We start from the raw sequence: 10204 nt of genomic DNA on the forward strand, positions 1-10204 counted from the left end.
GCTAACTGTAACTGTGGATGTTAATCCTATTTGTACAAATGCCTGGCAAGCAAAAGTAGGGCTGCTGGGACAAGCTGCAGGGCAAGGCACAGAGCCAAATTTCCAGGAATTCTCCCTCTGCAGATTTCAAGCTGTTGCACCCCACTGATGGGAGACTGAGAGGTTTGGGGTGGGCAAAGAGGAGTGGCACAGGCAGTGACTCTACTGTTGTGTCACTCCTGTTGCCTGGTATTTGTTCTGGAATATGCTGGAGCAGGCTTTGTCACAGTGCACATTCTCTGCTTTGGACAGCCACTCTCTACCTGACAAATGACGGGCTTGAGAGGTGGGTCCATGTGAAACTCATGCAGTTCAACAAGGCCAGTGCAAGGTCCCACACATGGGTCAGGACAGCCCTTAGGACAGATACAGGGTGGGCAGAAAGTGGATTGAGGGTAGTCCTGCGGAGAAGGACTTGGGGTGTTGGTTGAGAGGAGAAGCTCAACGCGACCCAGCAATGTACACTCACAGCCCAGAAAGACAAACACATCCTGTGTGAGCTGAACCAGGGCCCAAGGTCAACACCCTAAGTGAAGCTTAACCTGAATCAGGAGACTGTCAACAGCAAGAAACAGACACCTCCAGCGAGCAAGTAGGAATAGGAGGCACACGGCCTGGGGGGAAAGAGATGTGGACACAGCTCTCTAGCTACCCACCCTAGAAGGGCAGCAAAAGGCATTTCCTCACCTCACCAGGGTGCAGTGAGACCTAGACCTGTTAAATGGCATATTCTGGAGAGACCAAGCTCTGAAGTCGTGCTCATCTTCTCTACTTGGCTGCTCAGTACTAGAAACACCCTCCTAACAGCCTGGTGTGGGACTTAACTGGGAGCTGGGGTTATGTGTTTAGAGAAGCACCAAATCTGCTCCCGTCACAGGCGGGTGCTCAGAGCAGCCTCGCACTGGTGATGGGTACCTGTGCCTGCCGTCATTCACTCCACCTATTTCACCAAGGACAGGGAGGAAGAGAGCTCACTCCTTTCCAACTGCAGGAAAGCCCCAATTCCCAGGTATTCATGGCTTCAGGTGAAAACTTACCAGAGAAGGCTCTCAGGCCTCAAAGAAGAGAAAGGTCTAATGCCATTGACCCTGGGCCTTGCAGGAGCTGTTACCTGCCAGTGACAATGGTCCCATCAGTGCAGGTGGGACCCAGTGACACAGGGACCCAGCCATCCAGCAATATTTCCAGACATGGATTTCCCTGGGCTTGTTCCCTTTCCAACAGCCCTGCAACACCCAGCACCTCCACCCTGATGTGCTACTGCTGGCACCTTCCCTTGTCCTGCAGGATTAAAGAAATAGCAGCATTTCCCTGGTCTTATTCCAGTTTTTTTTTTCATAAATTGAAACACAAAACTTCCCCAAATCCAAACCAAGGAAAGCTGAGCTTTGTGACTATTTCATTAAAATTATATCTCTGGAAAACATAAACTACATAGAGTTTGCTGTGCCTTGTTTTCCTGCTGTTCTTCTCTAGGAATGTCTCCTACTTGGGTAGAAATGCCAGACACACTAAGAGCACACACTTGCAGCACTAACCACATCAACACATCCTCTCTGTTTTGTGACACCCATCAGGTTTGATTTTTAGAGCAAGGCTGTGACGGCTTGGCCATGTCACACATTTCTATAGCTGCAGGGACCCCAGTGGTGGCCAAGAGACCCCACTTGTTGTGGTTCCAGCTGCAGGGTCTAAGATCAAGCAAGGATAGGATGGAAGAAGATGGAAATATATTTAATTTTATCCATTAATATAGGTGGAAAAGAAGAGACACATGTTTAGGCACATTTGTTTTCTTCCAGACCCGAGAAAGAGATGGTACAGCCAGGAACATATTTTCCTACCCAACTGCACACTACAAGTGGTCTAATAAAAAATGTATTTCATTTGCCTACAAAAATCACTCTTCTGCGCACATTACAGCCATAAAGGATGCTGCTTTCTATTGCTAGCTTCTTTTAAAAGGCCAAGTCTTGCTACTGTATTATTGAATTCAGCAGACACATGGTATAGCCCAGTGAGCACTGCTGTAGGAGTCTTCACATTATAGTTCTTTTGAATGTGTGTGAAGGCTTGATCCTTCACACACATAAATGGATTTTACACTCATGAGCCTCCTGGGACACCCAGGCAGCTGCTTCAGGTTTTTGCCAGTTTAAGTAAGATTATTATCAGGCCCAAGAGCTTATGTGCCCTGCAACAGCCCATGTGTTGCAGGCACTTTTACCTCAGTGATCTCATATCTGTGACAGAGAGTACGAGTGGGATACGCAGCTGGGGTGATGCCTGCAAAACTGATGGTTAATCGTGGGCATGGGTAATCAAATCTAGATGTAAACAGGCAAAATTGGTCCAGGATCTGGTTGTGATGCACATGCCAGCAAGTAGCTTCTGATCCTTTTGATATCCCTGAGACCATGTGACAAGGATGGTTTGGTCAAAATGATGTATTAGAACCAGAACCTTATATGCCCTCCCTTGGTATTATGTGGTCTTAAGGCTGCTCCTACCACCCACAGCCTCTGAGCTCTTATTCTCCTGTGCTATTACTGAAACAGCCTAAACATCATGTTTTAGTTATAAAGTGAGTTTAGTGGATGGAAGGGCGGGAGGAAAGGGGGATTAAATTTACTGCTTCAGTGACTACAGATCTGAAATAAATCTCCAATTCAATGATAGATCAATAACATCAAGATTGGGTTTAAATTATTAATAAACTATGAGAAACAAGGATAATTATTCTATGAGTCACAGCTCTAATGCACTGCACATTTTTTCCCTGAGATATCTGCATTGGAGCACGACCTGCCTAGCTTTTGGCAGAATGCTGTAGCCAAGAAGTTAATGCTGTTTGTTTTGCCAGCTAAGCATTTTGTAAACCCTCATGGGCTGAGAGCCTGGTGACAATGTTGTGCTTCTCTCATGGAGGAACCCTTAGGCCAGAAACCCCTAAAACACTGAGGTGTCTACTGAGCCCCTGGTAATCAGTGTGATTGATCTGAATCACATTTGTGAATGGTTCAAAAGGCCCTCAAATGCCCTTTGAAACCTGAATGTCTGGAGATGGAGGAGTTGTGCTAGCCTAAAAGGAGATGCTGGCCTTGAAGCTCACCTCACTAGTGGCAAGGAGGAGGCACAACCTGAGGGTTGTATGAGGCAGGGAGGGGAGGAAAAGTTTTTGCACATTGATGGTAGACTGACAGCACCATGGAACTGCTGGTGAATTTCAAGTGAATTAATTTCCCCTTTTCAGGCAAAAAGGGAGGGAACCATCAGCCTGAGGAGGCCTGTTAAAATCAAGAAGATGAAGATTGGAATATTCCTCCATTCTGGGTCATGGCCATCTCTGCTGGCTGAGACAGCCCATGCTGACACACTTAGGCTGGAGATGCTGAGCACCTCTGGGCATCCTCCCACCCCAGCTGCCATCATCCCTCAGCTGGGGCATGATGGTTTAGGGTGGTGATGGAGAGCAGCCTTCCAGGGGCACGTCACAGCAAAATCAGCTAATCCCTGCTCTTTGACAGGGTGGACTGGGGTCACATTTCCTCAGAGCACTCTTGATAATGTTCCTCAGCTGCTGGGCTATCAGGTGAGTGGCTTAGCATTGCCCTGGCTTACCGGGAGGGTACCCTGCTTAAGAGGAGAGGAACAGAACTCAGGACACAGGTCATGAAAGACACTTATCCTTGTGAAATGAGCTCTGTAGCAACAGAGGAGAGAATTGCCCTCACAAAGCTAAGGACAGCACAGAGGAGAAGGGTAGCTGGCACACCAGAATGGACAAGGAGTATTGGTGGCAGCTGTACTGACTTTTCTATGGTCTCACTGCTTTCCTTGTCACTGGACAAAACAAGGTTTTATCAGTCCTAAAATCACCCTCCTGCTGATCTCAGCTTTCACAGTTCTGCAAATGGCAGTAGGTGACCCCCATTCTGCTGACAGTATGGTATCTCTCAGCACACACTTGGACTGGGACCTTTCAGGGACACCCCTCTTTTACCACAGCATGTCCAGCAGCAGCTGAGGCTTTCCATACAGCCTTCCACTCTCTCCATTCACCTGAAGTTGTCAGTCAGGGTGCAAGATCCTTCTGAGCCTACAACACAGAGCTATCAAGGTGTCCAGCCACTACTATCTGTGTAATGTAGGGAATGTTTTACAGTCCCTGAAATAAATTAATTTAAAGATACCTGTGACCTTAGCAAATGACAAAAACAAACCACAAAAAATTGAAAATAAGATACTGAAGAAAGTTTTCTTGGGGCTTGACTGTGATCTGATTCAAGGCAAGGAGTGGAGGATGTTTAAAAATTTATTTATTTATTTATTTCCATTAGTAATTCAACAAGGTCTTTACACATCACTGCTTTCTTATTACTTACCTATGAATTGTAAAGGATTCTGGGCAGTGCACACACAAATTAGTGCATCTGTGGATTAAAACTTATGAGGAATAGGGAGATGTTTCCATTGTGTTTGCTCTGCCAGCCCTCCTGAGGCAGTAAAAGGCCATCATCTCTGCCTTGCACATGAGTAGAGCACTATGTGCAGGTTAACTGGGACCAGTATCAAGCCCAAATCTCATGGAAAACCCTGTTCCTGAGACCAGGCTGTAGGTGGGAGACGTGGGATGCTCCCTGGGTCAAGCTGGTGTTTGTCTGAGAATGAGATGTGCTCAGAGTGAACAACCTGCCTGCCCATGAGGGGCTGGGGGCAGCCCCAGCAGTGCATGGGCAGCTCTCTGCATGCACCCCAAATCACAGCCAGGCCCTTAAGGAGAGCTCAGCCCAGCCCTGCAGGGAGCTGGACTGCAGGGTGCCCTCTCACAAACCTTCAGATGGGGGAAAATTTTTTTTTTTTGTTTTTGCATGCATGTAGTGATTTTAATCAGGAAACTTTTAAGACTGATTTCCCTTGATTTGCCGTTGGAAGTTTCACTTCAGTCCACAACATTTTCAAAATATGGGGAAGAAATAGAGTCTGCACTCTTTCAGAATGAAAGTTATGAATGTAGAACAGTTATTTATACGTGTTGGACATTTAAATTTATTAAAAATCTATAACATATTTACAATTTCTATGGATGTTATTTATAAAATATAATCCAAAAAACACCTTGCAGCATGTTCCTGTAACAACATAACAGCTTTCCCTAAAACAGCTGCTTGCATCCATTTCCCTTGGTGCCAAGGGAAGAAAGAAGTTAAAAAAAAAATTTGAATATTCCTATTAAGATTGTTATTAATGAACTGAGTGCTGTTTAAAGTCACTGAAAAAGAATTTGGTCTTTGTTTGCCTCTTCACAAGAATATCTATTCAATTTCCTTTCCCTGCCTTCTCTCTGCGAGGAAGATTAGATCTGTCTCTATGTTTAAATTGGGCAGCCGGGAGGAGGGATCCATGTCTCCAGATGGTGTAAATCCGTGTTGCTGCTGCAGCACCGGTGGTGGGAACGGTGGTATTATGCTGATTTACTGTGGCTGGGGAATCAGACCTATTTTTTTTCCCCAGCTGGAAGAGCAGCCTGTAAAATAAAAATCACACATCTCGGTTGATTTGAGAGATATTGTGTAAGATTTATCTGTCTAGCAAAATAAGATAAAAAATTTAAAAACCTCTCTGCAGAGGTTGGCAGCATCCCTTTTAATACAGCTGATGCTGAGGGGCCCAAAGACAACCCCTCAGACAGGCATAACTTCCAGTTTATTAATGGCAAGGGCACAGCAGAGGCTGCTGGGCTGTGAGTGTCTCAGGCACACTATAAATTTCCAGTTGCTCGGTGTTCCTGCTGCTTGCCTGTGCATGGCATAAATACAGCCTAACGTGACTGAATTGTACAGAAAAATGTTACCAATTACTCTGCTTACCTGGGTTCCTTTGGCACAGGTCCTGTGGGCTGAGCTGATGGAGAATACACTGCTGGTGCTGGAGAGGAAAGAAAGAGTTGTATTTAAAAATAAAAAAAACCATCATCTTTTTGTGTAGAACTGTGGGTTGGTTAGTTTTTTTTCCCTGCCTTGAGATTTCTTGCCATTTCATTATTTTGTATTTCAGATAAAACCTTCTCACCTTAATGAGGAACATTTTTCCCCATTGGTTTTAATGGTATAATAAATTGAGGGAGAGCAAAGAAAAAGCTCCTGAAAATGAACCATAAAAAAAGTTGCTGAAGACTGAGGGCAGGCTTTGCAGAGGATGTGGCAAGAGTAACAAGCTAATTTGCTTTGCCTTTCTGTTCAGGTTTCCTCTGTAAACAGCTTGGGTCTCCTTATTTTAGAGACTCTTTGGAAGGGCATATTCCCCTGGGTGTTTTACCTTCCCTGTGGCTGCACAGCAGCGATGGGGCAAAGAGGACTGGCGTGCCCCTCTTTGGGAAAGTCATGGTGCTGCAAGAATGAGGAGTGAACCCAAAAAGGTGATTTTGGACCAAACATCTCGTACAACCAGGTGTGGTGCCATAAGGAATTTGCTGCCAGAACAGCACTTTTCTCCTCCAGGTTTGCCTTAATTCAGTGGCCACAGGCTGCACATTTCCCTCTTTGTGCTGAGCTCAGCAGGCCTGGGGTCTGTTACAGCCCACACCTACTGGGTCAGCTGTGCCTCTTGCCTTGTCTCACGTGCTCTGCCAGGTCATGCAGCTCTTATGCAACCTACCTCAGTGTCTCCATACCAAGTGGTCTTATTGCCAAAAAATTGGAGGAGACAGAGGGAAGAGATTCAGGGCAGACATATGCAGAAGGAAGTGGGAGAGAGGAGAGGTGCCTGTGGACACACAGGGTTCTGGCGAAAGAGGGTGGACAAGGAGGCATTTAGGAAGGGCCATAAGGTGGCAGAGGAGATGGTAGAAAAGAAAATGTGGAAGAGTAAGACACATGGTAAAAAAAGAGAGGTATAGATAGCTATGACAGGGAGCCAGAAAAAACATTGAAATGCAGGTTACTGCTCAGATTACATAAGCCACTCTTATGAAAGACAAAAAAGAATGAAAAGCAATCAAAAGAAGCCAAAAAATCCCCACAAACCACTCACTGTAGTGTACAAATTCTTGAAGACATATCAAATGTTGACACTGGTCCCCTAATGAGGCATTCCCATATTTGACTTTCCTTGGTAAATCTTCCTGTGTCTACATACTATCTCTCTACTGAAACAAACTTCATATATCACCTGAATTTTAATTGTGATATGCAAATCCAAGAAATGACTGCCTAGGATAGCACTGAGAGAGGTTTCTGCATGCATTTGCTGTCTGTCTTTTGTGGTGGTTTCAGACTCTCAGCCTCTTGCTAGGATAGATTTGTCCTCAAGTATGCAGCTCACATGTATTCCTGATAAGAGTACTTGATTTCCACGTGGAAAACTCTTTAAAACATTAACCTTACGTGTTTGAACAGTTTATTTTTCTCATTTTTAGGAGCTGGCAAATTTGCGTTGAGAAAAATGCAAAAGTGAGCAGAAAATACTTCTGTTGATAACCCCCAAGGAGGACAAATGCATGAATTCCTTAGGAAATAGGTAACCCTTTACATGAAGGAATAGCCTGGCTCTTTCATGCTGGCTGCGCCAGGGGCTCTCCTATAGCAGGCAGAATTCCTGCTCATACTATGTTCAAATAAGAATTAACAGAAAAAGTCCGATCTTTCCGCCAAAAAATTGTTTAGACCTAGGATAATGCCAAGCTGTCCCAGCTGGACCCCAGTTTGTGATCCAGACAGAAAGCCAGACTCTCCTTGTGTAGGGAACCAGCTGTGGTTCCCCAGGGCAGCTGTGTTGTCCCCTCCCAGTGGCTTTTGATGGAGCCACTTGTCCCTTCCTCACCCTCTCACAGGGGGCAGCTGTGACCCTATCCTGGCTGGGTTACTTAATGAGATGTCAAGTGTTATTAAAAGAAGGATATGTATATCTTCCTGTATCTATCTACCTGTCTATCTATTTATCTGTCTGAAGTAAACAGAACTTGAAGAGTCTTATAAGACAGATAACTGTCTCATATTAATTTTCTGTCATTTAAATGCAATACAGCAACTCTGATCCAGACAAAAAGGAAACAGATGGTTCTATCCTATGCTGAGAGAGTTGGGGTTGTTCAGTGTGGAAAAGGGAAGGCTCCAGAGACACTATACTGGATGTCTTTCAGTACTTAAAGGAGGCTTATAAAAAAAGCAGGAGAATGACTTTTTAAATGGTCTTATAGTGACAGTACAAGGGGGAATGGTGTTAATTTAAAAGAGGGAAGACTTATATTAGGTGTTAGGAGGAAATTCTTTACTGTGAGGATGGTGAGACACTGACACACGCTGTCCAGAGAAGTTGTAGATGCCTCATCTCTGGAATTGTTCAAGGCAGGTTTGGATGGAGCTCTGAGCAACCTGGTCTAGTGGAAGGTGTCCCTGCCCATGGCAGAGGGGTTGGAATGAGACGATCTTTAAGGTCCCTTCCAACCTAAACCATTCTATGATGATTCATTCTATGATTCTATGATATGCAGAGAGCAATGTAGGAAAGCTCCCGAACAGCTTTCTGTTCTCCTTCCCTGTAACAGATTGCTCAAAAATACCTGACAATATCTCTTCTTTCTTCAGAGGTTTTTCAGGAAACTCCATTGCAATTTTTGCTTGTTTAGCAGGAAGGCATAAGGAGGCTTCGTCAGGCTCTGCATCACAGACAAAATCTCTGCTGGTTCTCCCAGTTGTCTCTTTGTGGAAGAGAATAAGATTAGTCTGCTCAATATAATCTTGCATTCTCTGCATTTTGAAGGCTTCTTTAGAAGCCACATATTCCTCTTCCAGCCTTTTCAAATTTTCCACTGTGAGAGCAGAACTGGGATGTGACGACCAAATCCGAAGGGGAAATATTTTTGGTTGGAACTGGTTACTGCAAGACCCTGTCAGCTTCTGTCCATTAAACATATCTGCAATGCATTAAGGAGATGAGAATCTTTAGCAACAGGCAAAGTCAATTCATCATTCTTGTAACAAAGAAGGAAAGAAAAGAAAAATCCCATTAGTCATTTTCTCCTGATGGGCATATTGATTGATGTAGTTAAAATGTTCACACTAAGATAACCTTATTAGATTGAAAATCACTTTCTTTTCAAGAGGATCTACTAGGCAGCAATTCAACAAAGCACTTAAACAAATACCTGATATTGAGGGCATGCTCAGGTCCTATTGGTGGGATTTTCTTAAATTGTTCCCACCTAACACTTAAGGCCAAAACTTAAGATAGCTACAAAGGATGACATAATGCTTCTCTGTGTTTCAGACATTGAGAAAAGTTGAGCAACCAAATATCTCATATCATAACACACTACTCTCTTCCCCACTAAGGCTGTACTAAAGATTGCATCAGTGATTTCATTAGTAACCCAGTTTGCTTTGGCTGTAAAATGCTGTACAGCTGAAACTTACTGTGTGCAGGCTGGAATAGAGTGCACTTTATATTCATTACTAGTACTCAGACAAATTATTTTGGACAGTTTTTGCTGCACACTGATGGAGAAAAAGAATAAAATGTACAGTGGAATCTATTGAATCTGTTTAATTGGACCTGCTGGTGGCCCTCCGACTATGCCAATTAAATAAAGACAAACAAAAGCAGCTCTCAGAAGACCTGCAGTGAATAAACCCAGGATAAATACTGCGTGGTTTTTCTTATTGCATTATTCTGTATAGTGGTGTGTCTGAAACATAAACTAGCCATAAAAAGCAACTCACCCTCCCGTCTGCAATATCTACTTAATTGTGTCTGCATCTTCCGTTCTCCCACTCACTCTGTTTAATGTCAAAAGATAAAGGAGGGAAAAATAATGTTAGTTTGGCAGGACTATTGCTTTGCAACCTCCTCTTTCCTGGCCTTCCCCTCCCTGTCAGTTCCCATCAGGCATGATGCTCCTCTGCTCTGACTGCAGACTGAGATGGCTGTTACCAAATGTTTCATCAATGCAGAAGACCCAAAACCTTCCACTGCCCTCAGCAGAGGGGTCTCTGCCAGCACTGTGGGAGCCCACAGACACACTCACCCTCAGGCACTGCCCTTGGGACGGCTCAGCAGGACACGCTCCTCACCCCTTGGCTGGGCTTCCCCAGTGGAATAATTTCTGAGAAGGGAGTAGGTAAGGGCTGAGCAGGACTGGCACAGCACTGCCTAAGGTGACAGCGCT

At 44.6% G+C, this 10204-nt stretch overlaps 1 long non-coding RNA gene across 1 annotated transcript; it reads right to left on the reverse strand.

Annotated features, from left to right (window-relative positions):
- Positions 1-4469: 4469 nt before the first annotated feature.
- Positions 4470-9817, reverse strand: LOC140680330 (uncharacterized). Its single transcript, XR_012051496.1, has 3 exons — positions 9759-9817; positions 8600-8953; positions 4470-5967 (listed from the first exon to the last, which is right to left on the reverse strand). It is a non-coding gene; the product is annotated as an uncharacterized lncRNA (long non-coding RNA).
- Positions 9818-10204: the final 387 nt, after the last annotated feature.

This window comes from Taeniopygia guttata, chromosome 1 (assembly GCF_048771995.1).
Source record: "Taeniopygia guttata chromosome 1, bTaeGut7.mat, whole genome shotgun sequence".
In the NCBI taxonomy this organism is placed as follows: Eukaryota; Metazoa; Chordata; class Aves; order Passeriformes; family Estrildidae; genus Taeniopygia; species Taeniopygia guttata.